Genomic DNA, 17,413 nt, shown 5'->3' on the forward strand with positions numbered 1-17,413 from the left:
AGTTAATATTAAACCGTTACTCAATTGCAATCATATCTATCCACTGCCACCAACTGGAGAATGAAAATAAGAGATGTCAAATTAATATTTGCGAGCACCACAGCTCCCTGTTTATTATGGGAAAAACTATGCACTTTAACATACAAAAATCAGTTGTAGCAAAATGTGTCTAAAAACGTAAATACTCTCCCCATGTGAGTGTGCAACAGTTCATTTAGAGCCCATTACTGTACTTATTAAATGTTTCAATATATATAAAAATACAGTGCTTAGGTTACAGTAAAAAGATTCCAAGTAAAAAACAGTTACAATTAAATGCAGAACAGCTTCTTAAAATAAAAGGGTAAAACATAAAGAAAACGCTATACATCACACTATGACATATGTTTTCTCCCAGTGAGGTTACTTGTAAGAGACAATGATATATTTCGTATCTGGTTCCAAATACAGCTCTGTATACATCTAATTTTCATAATCTTTGCTCATACAGTACTTAAATATTCTTTCTTCCCATGTGAACCACATAAACCCAGCCCCTGTCGTAAATCAGCTGTGGGATTGACAGTTTAACGACAGAGTAAGAAACCTCCTACAAAATAATGTTTACCTAAAGCCTGCAATAAATGTACTCATAACTTTCCTTAACTAACACTTACACACACGTGAGTCACATCAATACATTCAGGCACTCAATGCAGACGTGGCAAGGCTAATTATGACAATTTTACTCCTAAATGTAGGTGACAAATTAATATCTGTCCATTATAATCTCTTCACATAGTGTGGTGTCAGAACCTGCCCCTCGGTGACACGGTTACAGATTTCTTACTTTATTATGCAGAGGAGCTGACATCACAGGATATTCTCATTTTTAAAGACACTCTTGGTTTGATACGTTCTTAGCCATGCCCCATGGCCACCCATAACCCCCTTCTAGAGAATGCTTTGAAATCCCTTAACTTGTGTCCTGTGTATGTTAGTGTCAGGAGAACCATAGTTTATTTACACCTCTGGCAGACAACTACCCTTATCTCGAGACTCTATCAGTAATATACAACCCATCTACCCCATATATATATATACACACAAAACAAAACTTAAGCGCTCCCTCAATACTGTAGAGTATATCCACTTATTAGAATATCAAAATGTTAAATCAGACCCAGTGTAAGGTGTATTAATTGCTAAATAGACTAAAGATATTAAAAAAAAATAAGAGTAAAAAACATGAGAATATAATCACCAAACAATATATATAATGTCCACATAAATGTCTGTGAAAATAAGATATATATGATTCCAATGCTGGGGGACATTAGATTGTATTTTTGATTGTACTGTATTGTTTGTGGCTACGGAGGACATGGACGGTGATAAGGATGAGGATGGCCTTCATCGTGGCAGGCTGGCAGGGTGAGTGCAACTTTTATTTATTTTATTTCTGCAGCTTAATGTTTTATTTTCAATGGGGAAATGCACTATTATCCTTACCTGGATAATAGTAATTTTGCCCATTACTGTACTGTATCTGTTATGGGGGAGGGGGGTGTATTTATTTACTTTTTTGTCTTTTAAAGCACATGATTGGTACCGCAGGCTAGCGGGGACCTCCGGACACCTGCGGGGACACCCGAGGGCCCCCTGACACCCGCAGGGACCACCCAAGGGCCTTCAGCAGCCTATAGTTACATTTCTATGCTTTAAAAAATAAAATGTAATGTATGTTAGGGGATATATAGTAGGGGTTGTTGGGGGCACAGGGGGTGGGAGGGTAGCACATATTACAAGGTTTATTGGGGCAATTGCCCAAAATAAAGCTCCTATTGGGCCTTAACCCCTTCATTGCCTTAGCGCTAGCCACTAAGGTAATGAAGCTGCTTTAATGTATTTTTTTTAAAATACTGTGCGGGAGCAGTGGGTCTCCTGAGCTGAACCGCTTTGATTTCTGGCTCAGGAACCCCCTGCTTCCCGATTTACAGGCCCTGGTATGGGGATCGGATGCCAGTGTTGCCGCCATTTTTAAAGCGTCCGCGTCACATGACGTGGGACATTTAAATAATGGAGGAGATACCGGCACCCCATATCTTGGCCTGTAACTCAGAACGCAGGGGGTCCCCGGGGCTGAAATCAATGCGGTTCATCTCAGGATACCCCCTGCATATGTACACTAGTATTAAAATGTATTTGTATACTGTACGATCGCCTGTAAGAGCCGTGCATGTTGACGCAGCGTCTCCATGAAGCTCTAACAGGTGTTTTTTTTTTCTATCAGTTATCGCGCGTTAGAATTTTAAGCACGATAGAAGGGGGGGAAAGAAACAGCTCATGCAATCGGGCATGTTTTTGCCTGCACCTACCCAAATGCACTTCACTGCTTAGTGAATTCCGCGTCTTGCTTCAATTTTTATCGTGGGATTACAAATTTCCCAATCGGACTCAAAAGCTCACTGCTTAGTGAATCGCCCCCAGAGAGAGCACAATTAAACAAAAACTATCTGACTATTTTAAAATAAACAAGGGCACATTTTCAGCTCCCGCAATGTTGTGGGAAGCCCACAAAGCATCAATTAGAGGTGATCTATAGCATCATACTGGAAAAAAATAAGCTGAAACAAAATAAGGAATAGACAGATACAATTATCAAACTAGAACAACAGCACAAAATTAACCTTTCAAAAAACTTTACAAGCTCATGGAGAAAACAAGAGTTGAGCTTAAGCTACTCAAACTGGAAGACGTAGAGAGCGTTAAAATGGAATAACCAACAGTATTATGATAAGGGCAATAAGGCCGACAGGTTATTAGCTAACAAACGTAGAAGTATGAGAGTTAAATCTCAAATCTCTGCAATTCGACCCAAATCAGGTCGTCACCTAAAATTAAAAACAAATAGCACAAGAATTAACACATTTTTACTCAAATCTATACAACTTAGAAACCCCGGGGAAGAGCCCCACAAACTTCAAGGCGATCTCTCAATATCTAGAACAATGTAACATGCTTGTTTTGTCCGAGAAAGATACACAAGCCTGAATAAGAAAACTTCTCAAGAAGAGCTATCTGAGGTGATGAAATCCCTGGAGATAGCTAAGACACCAGGCCCAGATGGTTTTACCAATCTTTATTATAAAAAATTTCTGGCGATTCTGTCTCCATATATCCTTGATACGTTTAATTCTTTCTTAGAAGGTGAACCAATTCCAATTACAATGTCTATGGCTAACTTAGCCATATCCACAAGGAAGGTAGGGACCCATTTCAATGTGGAAGCTATACACCAATATCTCTACTCAATACAGATGTAAAAATTTATAGCACGATCCTGGCAAACAGATTGAAAACGATTCTACCAAGGTTAATACATATAGATCAAGTAGGTTTTGTTTCGCATAGGCAAGCCTCAGACAATACCCGAAAGATCATAAACATTATCATAAACATTATCAATCACGTGCACCTCACCGAATCGAAGGCTATACTACTAAGCCTAGATGCTGAAAAAGTGTTTGATAGAATAACATGGTTATTCCTAGATCAGACCATGCTAAAATTTGGATTTGGGGGCACTTTTCTGGATGGAGTTAGAGCTCTCTACCAGAAGCCACAGTGTATGTTAAACTACCAGGGGGGATTTAGATCCAATTACAATAAGAAATGGAACTAAACAGGGTTGCCCCTTGTCTCCGCTGTTCTTCGCCTTATCAATCGAACCTCTAGCGACTAAAATTCAGGATGAGGTCAATATACAAGAAATCCCCATTGACGGAATAGTTTACAAGATCTCTCTATTCGTGGACAATGTTATATTAACTCTAACTAGCCCACAGACATCCCTTTCCAACCTCCAACTCCTTTTAGACCAATTTGGCAAAGTCTCGGGTTATAAAATAAATAAGGATAAATCCGAAGCACTAAATGTATCCCTCCCATCTTCAGAGCTCAAGCTCCTACAAGCGAATTTCAATTATAAATGGAGATCCACCCATATTAAATATCTGGGAATCAAGATTGCAAGTTCATTTAAATTTTTATATCTATGTAATACGCCCTCCCCCCGCCCATTTGACAAAATGAAAAAAGATCTACAAGTGTGGAACAAATTCCAGATATCCTGGATAGAGTGAATTATCTCAACCAAAATGAATATTCTCCCCAGTTATACTATTTCCAAACCCTCCTGATACAAATTCCCCTGTCTGAATTGAAAAATATACAAAGCCAAATTTTTCAATTTATTTGGAAAGACAAGAGACCAAGAGTAGCGCGGTCGGTAATGTTAGCCTCAAGAGCAAGGGAAGGCCTGGAAGTTCCTGATGTTATAAGCTATTATCAAACAGCCCAGCTAAAGCAAGCAGTGATCTGGAATAATGAATACTACTATGCTAGACCCTTTTCTCTCACTGCATCTCTGTGGTCCTTAGGGATCAAGTAGACTCCAGCAGGGAAGTTTGACCTGGGATCAATGAGGTGTACGTGGAATATCTGGTCCAAAAATACGCTTTAGTGTCTCCACCATCGCAATTAACCCCTATTTTTATTAACCCAGGCTTCCCCCCTGGTTGTTCCCAAAGACAATTTAGTCAATTCCCAAATCTTAATATCAAAATAGCGGCAGACCTGGTGGAAAGTGGAAAGATCCTATCTTACCAGGAACTTCAACGTAAATACCAAACCCAAGATCTAAATCTTTTTACATTTCTCCAAATCAGACATTTCCTCTCAACAATCTCTCATAATATGAGCTTCCCCAATTTATCAAAATTTAAAACTTACTGCAAGAGAGGCACCTATCTGAGAGGTCTGGAGGGAATATACCTGGATATATAGTCGTCAGTAAATTAACCAGATCATAATTATATGTTAAAATGGGCTGAGGACCTCAACATAGAGATAGATAGGGACGACTGGGAGGATATCTGAAAACCTCAAATTACACAACAACAAAGGAAAAAATATACAACATTTTATTCCAATGGTACGTAACTCCTGGTATGCTGAGTCAGATCTTCCTGGGAACCCCTGATCTATGCTGGAGAGGGTGCAAGCTTAGAGGAGATATGGCCCCATCTGGTGGACATGCCCGGTTGTGCAGAATTTTTGGACTATGGTTCAAAGCATAATTTCGGACGTCGCAGAAATAAGAATACCACAATACAAAATGGTGGAAAAGGGGAAAGGGAAGGAAACCCTCGCATCTGCCTCTAATATAACAGTTCAAACGTATATATAGTGTACAACAGTGCAATAAAGGGGAAGGAGAGCCAACTTAATACAAGGAAACAAAAGCACCCTATTTGACAGCACTCGTTGTATGTGATGATGTAATGGTGAATTACTTAAAATGTAATGTTTTATTAATCTCAATTAAAATAGATGTCAAAACATTGAAACCAGGAACCAACTGACATTGGTGACACAACACACAAAACAGACAACAATACGTGATACTAAAACTGTAAACTAGGGGGATACAGGATGTCAAACCAATCTGCTGAATAGCAGACAAGAAACTCACAAATATATAGGAGTTAACCCCCTAGTGCAGCAATGATAGGAATTAAAAAGCCTGTATAATTAAAACAGGTAACGTAGGACTAATCATGCAAATGTATACACCTCAATACAATACCGGGCATATAACAAGTGAATGTTGACTCACTGCCACATAAGGTTGTATAGACCAGATGGTAGCCAAAAGTGGTCTAATAAGTCTGAAGTAGCTGAACCCCTGTAAGGAACATTAGGATGCCTAAAGAAGCTAATAGCTCAGTATATCAATGTCAGAGATGTGAATCATGAATAACAGGCACAAGAGCTCACAAAGTGTGATGACTGGCTCTGGGGCACGGATCTAGTCCATATCCAGTTATAGCCCCCTAATATAATGTGCCATATATACATGCTAAATCTAAGGCAACAGGCATATTGCAGTGTGGAAACAGACAAACATAAAAGAGGGGAGGGTTTGACACAAGCAGAAGTTGTAATCAGCTGCTGTAACGGAACAAACAGGGTGGAGTGATAATACACACACTAGTTAAACACCTAAATGCAGCAGCGTTATACTGTATCTACTAAGCATCCAATACCTTAGTTAAGTTTTTTCTCTGGTGATTAAACATGCAGCGTACCTTAGCAGAATAAACGGGGTGAAGTGGTGATGCACACACAAATAAGACACCCTTGGTGCAGCTGAATTATATCCACAAAGCCAGCGTCATGGCTGAGAAAGCACAGTATGTTCTCTAGCAGTTGAATATTAAAGGTACCCACTAACAGTCAAACCGGCACTTAGCAGTGCCTCTCACCCTCTAACCAGCATGTGAAAAAGCGCCCCAGCGAAACGTGCGTCAGGGGGGAGGCGGCTAGAGGACTGACGTCATGACATCATGATGTTCACATGCTGGTTAGAGGGTGAGAGGCACTGCTAAGTGCTGGTTTGACTGTTAGTGGGTACCTTTAATATTCAACTGCTAAAGAACATACTCAACAAAGGTATTGTATGCTCTATCAGTAGTTTTGTGCTAGCTGTAATCTGTATACCTCTGAAAAAATGCAATAAAAAGGACTGAAACAAAAAAAAAATAGAAGTCCTGCCCCTGCATGCAAGTGCATGTGAATGATCACTGACGCACTCTTTCCACGTGATACCCTACGGAACCTGAGGAAGCCCAAGAAAGGGCGAAACGCGAAGTTCTAACTTTTGAGCCATTTTGTACCAGTGAGGTCACCGTCCAGAAGAAGGGCAGAGGAGCAAAGGACTGTACCCGGACGCGGGTTAAATTTGCCTGCGCACCACGCGCCCTGGATATACTTCCTCTGGAGACGGATAGGCGTTTTTTAGACTTTTAGACCCCGAGGTGTTAGACCTAAGGGCTTCTTTTGCTTGTATGTTTTTAAATAAAGGTTTTACTTGGATTTGCATGCATTTTTCTTTAATCCGGGAGAAAAACAACAACACTGAAATATCAAGAAAAGAAACCATTCCACGTGGGGGCTCACACGTGGCCGTGTGAGTACTATATTATGTTATATCCCTTCCCCATTCCCTTTAACTTTTATATCCCTTCTTTTTGATAGGATCATCCTCCATTTTCGTTCCCCTACATTTGGGGTGGTGTGGGATTACAGATACCCTCTTCAAGGAGTCCACTCACACTTGTCCGTTTGAGTGCATGCAGTATTAATTCTCTGCATTTTAATATATCCCCGTTATCACCTTACACATTGTGGCCCCTCAGGTATTATACCACCCCTGATACTTTTCTTTGTTATCAATTCCTTTTGAGGGACACTCCACTTGAGAAAAGCAGCTGGTTATCAGAAGAATCTACCATCAATACTCAAGAAAAAGCAACGAGATCAAGTTGAAGGAAGATACAGGAAGAAGATAAAGAAATGAAACCTTGATGAGATAACACTTACACAAGGCCATGTAAGTATTTTTTATATTATACACTCTACCATCAGCCCATCCATTAACTTGGGGACCGATATCCTAGAAGCTGTTAAACTATCATTCAGTGTTTCTCCATTTGTGCTCCCCCTTTTTTCTCTTTGTTTCTGTATCTCCTATAATCTATCCTAGATGCTGCAGCCGGAATCACTCTACTCTTTCCTAAATCTGTCTCAGCACCACCCCTGCTGAAATCCCTCTCCTGGCTTTCTATCAAATTCCTTATCACACATTCAATTCTCCTCCTCAATTGTAAAGCTTTACACTCTTCTGCCCCTGCTTACATCTCAGCCCTAATTTCTCACTATGCACCATCCCGACTCTTGCGTTCTGCTCAAGGATGTCTTCTCTCTACACCCATTGTATCCAAAGCCCTTTCCCATCTTAAACCTTTCTCACTAACTGCCCCACACCTCTGGAATGCCCTTCCTCTCAATACCCGAATAGCACGCTCTCTATCCACCTTTTTGACCCACCTTCAAACACACCTGCTTAACTAAGCATATGAGTAGCTCCGTGGCTAATACTATACACCTGATACATAAAGCTTGGCCCCTTGCAAATGCACTTACTTGAATGACCTCCTACTGTATCTGGATATTCCTCCTACCAATTAGATTGTAAGCTCTTCAGAGCAGGGACTCCTTTTCCTAAATGTTACTTTTATGCCGGAAGCACTTATTCACATGATCTGTTATTTGTATTATTTGGTATTGATTGTCTTGTGTATTACTGCTGTGAAGAGCTATGTGCATTGATGGCGCTGTATAAATAAAGACATCATACATACATTCATACATACATACATACATTCACCCATTGGTTAATGGAAACAATAAAACTACTAATACACAGGGATATGGTATCACCCACTCACAATCTGTGTCCTAATATATACAGGGAAAAAGCATTTGACCCTTATACAATACTGTATGTTCTAAATACATTCTCCCCATGCTGGAGAGTTCAACTGGACCTAAAATCTTCTTCATCACAAGGAAGCTGGCTTCACAGCATATTGAATATGTTAGATGAACCTATCTGTATTTCTACCACATCTGTATTATCTGAAGAAGGTTATAATTCCTGATCTCTTTTGGTGCATAACGGTTTCTTTATATGCCCTTTCCAAAGAATGGACTATTGATTAATTGTATGTATGACAGTTTTAAAAATGGGATATATCTTCAACTACTGAACATTTAAACTGGTTGACTATTTGTAAACAGCTTTAAATATACTTTTAACAAGTAGTTCAAATGAACTTGCCTGTGAGATTTAGGGCTCGTTAATTAACATTTACGCAGCAAAGAATAATGGAATGTTTCTGTTAACTTTATTCTAAAATCCATAGTGTAAATGACTTACATGTTACAAGATCAGGTTTCTTTTAGTATTTAATTATGATAAAGTGACTTTCATTTTTATAAATTAGATTATTTTTCATTATGTTTTCCTAGTATATTTAAATCCTCCTCTCATAATAAAGCTACTGTACATGAGTAATAATTATGTTAGTGACCACAAAATGTGAGCCAGTGAGTGACAACTGAATACTTTCTTATTTGTATGCCAATAATTACAGGACCATAGTGTTACTTTAACAAAGTTGTATGTATGTATATTTGTTTTAAATAGCACAAGCAGTGCATTACAAAAAAGAATATAATACAGGACATTATAATAAAATAATTGCATGAAACATGAAAGTAGACAATAGGAAAGGGAAAACATGGGCTTATACTCTAAATGGCATGTTGGAAGACTTAAAGTGACAGTAGGGAAAGAGGTCTATTGAATGGTAGTGCTTGACGATGATGATTGGCAAGTGCGACTGAGAGTGTGGGGTAGTATCCATGAGTCAAGGCTATTAAAATACTTAATTAAGAAAGTGTGTTTTTAGGTGTGATTTGGAAGTGTGGATGGGTGCTTCTCTAAAACGTATTGGTCCTCTTCCCCAAAAATATGTGATCATTTTTTTTTTTACAGATTCTATATTTATATACTATATTCTACAATTTTTTCAGAATCATTTTTAGGTAAACAGGTCCCTAGGAAAGTAAAAAAGCTGAGAGGAAATGGCAAAAAAAAGAAGGTTGGACCACTTATGGTGTTCCTTGAACTTTATAAGTGCAAGCACTCTAGTGGCCCTTATGATATTCAGGGAATAGGTATGAGTTTTGCTGTATGTCCAAGTTGAGATTGCATTCCCCACTTTATTGGAATTGGAGTAAAGGTTTGTGTCACTGGGGGCCTGGTTCTGGTTGCTACCCCAAGCGGCAATGTGGTTGCACTCCCAGTAAACCGGTTTCCTAAAGTTAAGGAGGAGATGATGATACTATTGTGGGAGAAAGTAAAATTATTTGAGTGCAGCATTTTAGAGAGCTTGCAAGGGAGAAAATAATTAAGCAGGTAGACCTGTTACTATTAGGTTACAATAATCAAGACAGGTACGTCTATGGATAGATTATAGTTTAAACAGTAAAGTAATAAAGGATTGTGACGGTGAAGAGGTTAACCAGGCTCATCAATAAAGGTCAAGCCCACTTGGTTACCCCTAATCCATGTGTTGGGGTCCTAGAGTGTCAGCTCTTGGACCTAGATGTCCTAAATGCATTACTATGACAGTGTGCAAATTATGCGACATAAAAGATTTCTGTGTGTTTTGCCTTTCCTGGGATGCTGGGACCAGGAGATATCTAGGCTGCGAGTTTCAGGGTGGGTTTGGCGGAGAAACTTCTTTCAGATTGCATCTATTTAGTAAGGTTCCAAAGTTACTGGAGACCCCAAAAATGTACTCCGGATTCAGGTTAGATTCCCGGCTACATTGAAGCACAGTGCTCCAGTCAAAACCCTACCATGAAAAGCGTTCTTGCAACTCACCGTCAAGATCCCTGCTGCAGCATCGTCCAGACAAGGTAAATGGGTATGAAGGGTTAAAAGATATCTGCAGGTATACAAGAGTCCTTAGAATAGCAGGGGCTCCCCAGTATAGCAAAGTTACCCAAAATATGCCCAAGTACCCTTAGCTGAGTATATGGGTTCAGGGGGTGCTCCAGCTAGGTGATAAAGCTGAGCATGTTTGCAGTGTGTAAAAGTTTTAAAAGTTATTTTATTAATGTATGCCAAGAATGAGGCTAGTGAGGGTAGGTGTACTATACTCTCACTCCATCTCTGACACCATCTCTGACACCATCTCTGACACCATCTCTGACACCATCTCTGACACCATCTCTGACACCAGTCTACTACACATAAGACAGGACACATAAGGTTTGAAGAGAACTGCTCACCTATTTAACAGGAGGTCCTAAAATGGTAGGTGCAAAGGAGGTATAATACATATGTTATAAAGAGTGAACAGAGAAGTTCAAAGATACCCCTATATATGCACTCTAAACCAAGCGTATATATGTTTCTTAGGCCATAAGGTAAGGAATCCCTATACCAGAAACTAAAAGCGAAAACGGCGCAAAAAACAAAAACTTTTCGCTTTTAGTCTCTGGTATAGGGATTCCTTACCTTATGGCCTAAGAAACATATATATGCTTGGTTTACAGTGTATATATAGGGGTACCTTTGAACTTCTCTGTTCACTCTTTATAACATAAGACAGGACACAGTATATTTTATTAAATAATTATATTTAATAGGTATATGTACTGGTAACCTCTAAACGAACGGTGGGATTTTGAAGTCATGGCTACCAGGCTCGGTGCCTATGCGTCTGGGAGAAAGCCAGAACTTGAAAGCCTTAGAGATGCTAGAGGTGTGAACCATTTGTTAACAAGGAGTGCTAAATGGTGCACCAACATCCTCAGCCCAAAGGGTCCATGTGGTCTATCCCAGACTTAGTGGTATTGAGCCGGTGGTGGGTTTTGAATAGTGATTGGGCAAGATGGCATTTTGTGCACATTCTCTCTCACTGTTCTGAAGCCAGATATGCCAGCTTTCACTAACCTGGCAAAGTGTGTGAGTGGACAGGGATGAAATTCCCAGGTCACTGGTTGGAGGGCAAGCTGGGGACTGCCTGTCCCAAAGTGTATAAGACAGCTAGTCGCCCTCCCAGAACTCTCTCTGCCGTTGTTCTTTTTTGGGTGTTCCATGTGTTCCTTCTTGGTTCTTTATGTTCCCAAGTGATTCCATAAGTCCAATTTGCCATAAGGACAAGAACGGGTCAGACCGGCCCAGAGACGCCTTGCTGCGATTGCAAGGAGGAAGGCTGCAGGACTTTTAAACCGGAATGCTTTCTAAGTCCCCACTTCAGCACTGGGCTGTTTTAAAGACTTTATTTCAACTAAGAAAGTCAGTTTGTCCCCAGACCTCCAGTAAGTGTATCTTTTTCTGTCTATTGTAATTCAATGTGTGTTTGCCTGTTTCTATGGAATAACTTACAATGTATTTTTCTTATTGGCTTTGCTCAATGATATGATCCCGGTATACAGGTGTATTTTGCCTTGTCTCCCATGACAAGGATAGGGTGGCTCTTCACAATTTTATGGTGGAATAGAGCAACATGTTTGTCCAGAGCATGAATGGAGAAAGAGAGGGATAAGTCAAATGTCACACATAGGCAATGTGCTTCGGTGACTGGATTTATAAATGTGATTCAACTTACTCTGATAGAGAAAGGGGATATTGAACCAGTTAAATGAATATTGTGAGTGAACAACACCAACAAAAGGGATACTTACACTTGTCACATAACTGAAGATGACAAATGTTCATTTGTATTTCTTTAGTTCTAGAATACCAAACAAAGAGAATTCAGGTTTTACTGTGGGACGTCTGTTGACAATTCTGATATGTTTGCCGAGTACGTGATTTTTCTTTCATTAGTTCTACGGTTGATTTATTTTACAAATTACCTAGCACTTAAACTGCGCTGCAGCAAATGGAAAAGTTGACTGAATGTTAGAGAACGAAAATGGGGCGGGGAGGGGATAATGCCATCATGTAGTACTGAACTTAACTTGCCTGGGGAGTTGTTTTTCTCATGTTAGCCTCATTCTAACTATTTATATTACATAAATGCCAGGGTCTTTCTGGTACTGTATGTTCTTTTACAACACTAGACATGAAATAAGATGCTTTACGTACTTTTGACAGTGTGAAATGTATTACAAAAACATAGCCTTTATTTAGAAATATATTGACAGGCCTTGAACATTTATGCAGTTTATCATGCCTTTCTGGCACGGTAATAAAATATTCCAGACAAAATATTGCAGACTTGACAAGTCAAAGGTTTTACCAACATTTACTGGGAAAAAAACTCCTTATAAAAATGATCTGCATGTTGTGAAGCTTGGACATTAATTTTATTGATCCTTGACAAATTTAAATACGTTTAAAAATATATTACACCCCTTTACTGTCAGAGAGTTTCTCATTAGACCTCGTTCACTAAATAGTGCAACACTATGAGTAAAGACACTGACTGGCACTGAGTTTGAAGCAGGGGAACCTGGTTCAATTCCCAGTGTCGGCTCCTTGTGACCTTGGGCAAGTCACTTTATCTTCCTGTGCCTCAGGCACCAAAAAAACCCATAGATTGTAAGCTCCACAGAGCAGGGACCTGTGCCTGCAAAATGTCTCTGTAAAGCGCTACATAAAACTAGCAGTGCTATACAAGAACAAACAATTATTTTATATATATATATATATATATATATATATATATATATATATATTAATTACAGTGTTCGACAAACCTATACATTTGCACGCCCCGGGCGAGTGGATTTAACATAGTGGTGAGCTCCTATTGACCCAAGCAGCACACGTGTGGTACTTGGTGGCGAGTAGATTTTTTTGTTCGGCGAGTAGATTTTTTGGTGATTTGTCGACCACTATATATATACAGTGTTCAACAAACCCAGTCGCCCTGAAACTGCCCCTTGGCGATTGACTCAAGCAGCGGACGTGCTGCTGTTTAATTTCCCCCGCTCACGCTGAAGGAGGGGGGGAAAAAGCCGGAGGCGCGTTCATGTTGCTGCTGGAGATTACACCGCCTCCGGCTCCTTAAGCAGCACTTTCCCTCCTCCCCCGCCTCTCTGACCAGCACTTTTCCTCTTCCCTAGCCTCTCTGAGCAGTCATGGCAGCCAGAGTGTTGAGATTCAATTATATTTAATATTATATTCAAATTTTATAATATAACATTTAATATGCATCTTGAATTGATATATTGGAAAAAAATATGGAAGTTGAAACCAAACAGTATTTTTTATATCATAGTTCTATATTTAAATCTTATTCAAATCTTATTCAAATCTTATTCAAATAAAAGATGTGAGCTCACAAACACGATTAATACAGACAAACCTTTCTATTAATTGTTTAATACCAATAATGTATCTCTTCAATGTAGCACATTGATTTTTGATGATTGTTATTATGATATATATATATATATATATATATATATATATATATATATATATATATATATATATATATTGCAAAGAATGACCTAGGCGCACATGTGCAGGGGAAGAGAAAGGAAAAAAGAGAGGAAAAAATCATAGGGCAGTATATCAATACAAACAGATAAGAATTCGGTGAGATATGCACTTACACTAGTAAGATCCTTAAAGGCCTTTAATCCACTTAGGGACTCTCGAACTCAGCTCCTGTAGTTCGTCTGTTTCTTGGCTCCTGGATCTTTGGAGGGGCTTGTCCTGGAGGCTCCTTGCAGCAATCACGATGAGTCTGTTTTAGCAGACTGTACCTTGATGTGGATATTCTATGAGTTAAAAACGGGCAGTAGAGAGTGTTTAGCGAGTCTCTCACACTCGTGGTATAGAACGCCGACTTCCAGACCTCCTCACACCGGCAAGTGCTTCCGCATCAGGTGATCGGATCTCGTACGGCTCTCGCGAGATTTTCCTCTGTGTAATTCACTGCCAATGCTCCGTTCGGCTCACACTAGAAACAGTCTCTCGGCGTCACTCTCCCTGCTCCAATCACGCTGGCCCTACGCGTTTCTCCACTCGGGCTTCGTCAGGGGCTGCTATGCCCCTGACGAAGCCCGAGTGGAGAAACGCGTAGGGCCAGCGTGATTGGAGCAGGGAGAGTGACGCCGAGAGACTGTTTCTAGTGTGAGCCGAACGGAGCATTGGCAGTGAATTACACAGAGGAAAATCTCGCGAGAGCCGTACGAGATCCGATCACCTGATGCGGAAGCATTTGCCGGTGTGAGGAGGTCTGGAAGTCGGCGTTCTATACCACGAGTGTGAGAGACTCGCTAAACACTCTCTACTGCCCGTTTTTAACTCATAGAATATCCACATCAAGGTACAGTCTGCTAAAACAGACTCATCGTGATTGCTGCAAGGAGCCTCCAGGACAAGCCCCTCCAAAGATCCAGGAGCCAAGAAACAGACGAACTACAGGAGCTGAGTTCGAGAGTCCCTAAGTGGATTAAAGGCCTTTAAGGATCTTACTAGTGTAAGTGCATATCTCACCGAATTCTTATCTGTTTGTATTGATATACTGCCCTATGATTTTTTCCTCTCTTTTTTCCTTTCTCTTCCCCTGCACATGTGCGCCTAGGTCATTCTTTGCAATACATTTCCAGCGGCGTTGTGGAGCCGCAGACCTAACTTGGCTGCAAGTCTGTAGGGTTAGTAGATTGTAAGGGTATATACCTTGTATTGTTTGATTGGCTGAGAGTGTGGTTTTTTAATTTAATTTAACCATATTCAACATATTGTTTATATCTGCGCTGTTGTTTTTTGTCTGTATATATATATATATGTATATATATATATATAGTCAAATAGAACAGTTGGCACTCCTTAGGTGCTGATAGGCTGTAGGTGCTTGCCCCATATGGATAATATGGATAATATAGACATACGTTACCGTTCCAAGGTCTGGTAAAGCAAGAGACAGCACTCAATTGTAGAAAACTTCACAAAGTGTATTGGTGAAAATAGTGGTACATCAAGAAACCAACGTTTCGGTCCTCCAAAATGGGACCTTCCTCAGGGGGATACCTCTGAGGAAGGTCCCATTTTGGAGGACCGAAACGTTGGGTTTCTTGATGTACCACTATTTTCACCAATACACTTTGTGAAGTTTTCTACAATTGAGTGCTGTCTCTTGCTTTACCAGACCTTGGAACGGTAACGTATGTCTATATATATATATATATATATATATATATATATATATATATATATATATATTGTGACAGAAACCAGGGGATGGTAATAAATTCCGTATATAGGGCTCCCAGGATACTAGACAGTTTCTATCCTGTTTAGCCTGGGAGTGCAGCCTTATAATACATACACTCCATCCCACAGTTTGGCAAGCGCTGGAACTGAGGGATGAGAGATCCAGACCAGAGTTTGTCTGCTGCCTGATTTCTGTCACCTGTCATGCTAATTAGGAATCAGGTATGAAAGATTGATTTCCTGTTTGCTCTGGTCTCCCCACAAGAGCCAGGAGGCTGGAAGGCTGCTGAACTACAGAGGGGAGAAGCCTCTTCCCCAAACAGGTTCAATCTTTCTGTTCATTTGTGTAAGACTGCAAAAGTACCATGTTTTGATGTTGGAAGTGGAAAAGCCACTTCCAACCCTGAGTCAGGGATATCTAAGTTAAGTTATCGCTCAGGTGAGCAGCTTTTGTTTTGATCTGTTTTCTGTTGTATGCACTGTGGCAGTCTCAGTGCCTGGGACTGAATAAACCAGGCATAGCCTGTTTAAAGGAACAGTACGTGACGCCTCATCATTTAACCTACCCTAAAAGACCGTGTTCTAAACAGTCCCGGACAAACGACGGAGCCCCGGAGTAAGCCGTTTGTCACATATGGTGGAGAATGCGGGCAGAGCACTAGGGGGTCTGCGGGTTGAAGAACTTTGAAAAAAAAAAAAAAAAAAAAAAAAAAAAAGTTTTTTTCATCCTCTGCAAACAAGATGGAAGACGTGGTGGGTGCGCTGGTACGCAATGTCGCTGCCCAGAAAGACGCGAATGAAACCCAGCAACAGCTGTTAATAGCCCAGCAAGAAACTAATGCAAACCAGCAGCAGACGAATGCAGCCCATCAACAGCTGCTAATAGCCCAGCAAGAGATTAATGCCAACCAGCAACAGGCGAATGCCAACCAGCAACAGGCGAATGCAAACCAGCAACAGACGAATGAAGCCCTGCAAAACGCGAATGCAAACCAGCAAGAGACAAACCGCTTGCTGAGAGAGGAGCAACAGCGGTTCGCTCAGGGCTTACAGCAGGAACTCGAGATCCTGAGGGGGACTATCAGTAACCTTCCACTGGCAGCGGCAGCCCCAGTACCGAAAATGACCAGGGCAAGCCACTACCTTCAGAAGATGGGACCCTCGGATGATGTGGAAGCCTATCTTCTCACGTTTGAACGCACGGCACAGAGAGAGGGATGGCCAGAAGCTGAGTGGGCTGGTCTAATCGCACCCTTCCTAAGCGGCGAACCCCAGAAGGCTTACTTTGATCTAGAGCCAGCTGAAGCTAACGTCTATGCAAAGTTGAAGTTCGAGATCCTCGCCCGCCTCGGCGTAACCACGGCTGTTCGCGCCCAAAGGTTTCACGCATGGTCCTTCACGATGGATAAAGCCACCCGAAGCCAGATGTATGACCTCATCCACCTCGCCCGGAAGTGGCTACAACCCGAGATCAACTCAGCCAGCCACATCGTGGAACGGTTGGTCATGGACCAGTTCTTGAGGAAACTTCCCTCTGCCTTACGCCGTTGGGTCAGTCGGAGTGACCCCCACAATGCGGATGAGCTTGTGGCCCTCGTAGAAAGGTACAATGCAGCAGAAGAGCACCCGCAACCCACAGTCGTGGAGCAACCCCACTACCCGAGGTTCCAGGACTCTTCCAGAGACGGTAAAAGGGTACCGGGGTTAAGGGGCGCTGAAGAGCGGCGACCACCTTCACGCAGCACCAGCAACAGTGGTTCGCACACTAAGGGC

This window comes from Ascaphus truei, chromosome 4 (assembly GCF_040206685.1).
Source record: "Ascaphus truei isolate aAscTru1 chromosome 4, aAscTru1.hap1, whole genome shotgun sequence".
Lineage (NCBI taxonomy): Eukaryota > Metazoa > Chordata > Amphibia > Anura > Ascaphidae > Ascaphus > Ascaphus truei.